The following is a 2,392-nucleotide window of genomic DNA, read 5'->3' as shown; positions in this document are numbered from 1 at the left end:
CTTTGTCAGAGACCATTATATTGATAATAAGAGCCAGCCGATCGTCCAACCTCCGGTTCACCTAGGTCCAAAACCGCCCACTTAAATACGGCACAGCAGTCTGCCCCTCAGCTGATCTGTTTTCATCAATGTAAAATACAGAGATCATTAGACAGCTAAGCTATATCACAGATCCTTCTGCTTAGTGCGTGTGTGTGTGCATGTGAGTGTGTGACTACACATGCATGCATATGTTCATCTATTTTGTGCATATGTAAGTTCATTGGCATATGAGTGTGTAAATGGTCATCTGTGAGTGTGCTAAATTATGTGTGTAGGCGTAGGGGGAACCTGATCTGGTCTGTGTGGGAGGAACCAGTTCCTTTTTCCCCCTCTCTGCTGCTCAGACAGACGGCCTGCTAGAGAGATCAGACTCTCAGACTAACTGGACCAGAAGTCATTAGGACACACTAGACACACAGCGCTTTTTCAGAGCTATTGCTTCCTTTTAAAAAAACTCTCCGCAGTAAGATATCTATGTCTCATCGGCTCATAATAGAACTGAGATCTTTTAAACAAGACGCGCTGCGCTTTTCAAATCTTTGTCTCAGGACCCAGCGAGCAGCAGGGACCACTTGAGATTTAGTCTTTTGTTTCCCTGTGTTACATTTTAGGAGAAAAAAAATAGCACTGGCACTTGAGTTTAAAAGGCATTTCAAGTGTAATATACCAGAACTGCATTGTGTCTTTGGTACTGTATAAGCGATTCTCCAGGAAGGATTTTACAACTATCTTTATGTTCTTTTTGCGAGACTTCCAAAGCAACGCTAGCAAAACATATATTTCGTTGTTTCTCTAGTCCCAAATTGAAATCCTCACCTTTTCCCTCTTCATCACCTTGGTGAGTTATTTCATTAAGAGAGTGTCCTCTAGATGACATCACTATAAGTACAAGTCAGACACATTAACAAACTGCAAGTGTTGGGGAGCTGTTTATAGTTTTGGGGTGTTTGTGAGATTATACACACTATAAATCAGCTTTGTTTTTTTAGTGCCCCTTCCACTAAAAACTGTATTTTGGCAGAGTGATCAAGTGACGTTTTAATTTTGGTTGGTTGTTTTTCTTCACCAGGCACTTTGTCAGATTGTAGGAAAAAGCTCCATAAGTGGCACCTCAGTTACAGTAACAGCTTGTTAGCATTGTTAAAAAAATAATTTGGAAACACCGAACTGGTGCAGCACAGGGGTTAGCCTCCATTAAAAGAACGGCTAGTTTACATTTCACTTAATGGTGGAAAATGGCTTGAGGAATGCTGCTGTTGTGTGGTTTTAAAATGCTGAACTACCATAGACTGTGTATAGACTGTATGAATAGATTCCTCACTCTCAAAGCATTTTTGCTGATAAAAAATCACAACTAGAGGAGATGTATCCTGGAAATGACCAGCATCTCTCATCACGACATGACACAACATCTCACCAGGTAATCACAATTTTTGTTCTCCATGGGATTGCATTTGTAAGTTAGCGCTGACTAGAGCTGATTATGAACTACAGAAAACAGACTGCACTTGCTTTGACGAAAGTCATATCACAGCTCATGGTGTGGGCGATGTATTTGGGAGAGGAAGGGAGAAAGAGAAGAAATCTATTATGAAAATGTGACAATACGTTTAAAAAAGGAATTAGCGATATTCCACATCACTAATGCCCCCTGATCATTTTCCATAAAGGCAGTGGACAGTGGAGAAAAACAGCGCACAGAGATGCTGAAAGAAAATAGATGGAGGGAGCGAGAGATGGAAAGAAAGAGGCAGAGAAAGAGAGGATATCATAGATAGATAGATAGATAGATAGATAGATAGATAGATAGAAAACGAGGTAAGAAGAGAATAAGTAGTGCGTGGCTAAACACGCTGGAAAGCCATCACCAACCAGACTCTGGCCAGTGGCACTCCAGGGAAAAGAGAGGAAGAGCCGAGGAGGAGAAGAGAGAAAGAGCATGTGGAAAGGTAAAGAAGAGGACAGCGAGGGGACACAGGCAGATGTCCAAGTAGCCATACCTGCAGATTCAATTCTGCTTCCATCCCCCCCTTTCTCTTCTGCTCGCCTTTCCTCTGCTCCTCAAACCCCTCTTGTCCGCCTCATCTTCTAACCCTCTCTGTCACACTCTGGTAGTGTGTGTGTGTGAGCAACGGTGAGAGAAAGCCAAAAGTAAAACTAGAAATTAGGCTGATGTGTGCAACAGCTGCGGCCACTGTGGAAGCTCCACTTAATGCTTGTTGCACTGTAGCGTCTTGGGTGAAGGAATTCATTTGACACTTTCATAATTGTCTGTCTACTAGCTGCCTGAAAGAGCAAAAGTATGACAAAAAACGCCATTTGGTATTAAAATATCTCTAGGGCACAGGAG

This window comes from Thunnus albacares, chromosome 8 (genome assembly GCF_914725855.1).
Source record: "Thunnus albacares chromosome 8, fThuAlb1.1, whole genome shotgun sequence".
NCBI lineage: Eukaryota > Metazoa > Chordata > Actinopteri > Scombriformes > Scombridae > Thunnus > Thunnus albacares.
The sequence above is the reverse complement of the archived record's forward strand: the minus strand, read 5'-3'. Positions refer to the sequence as shown.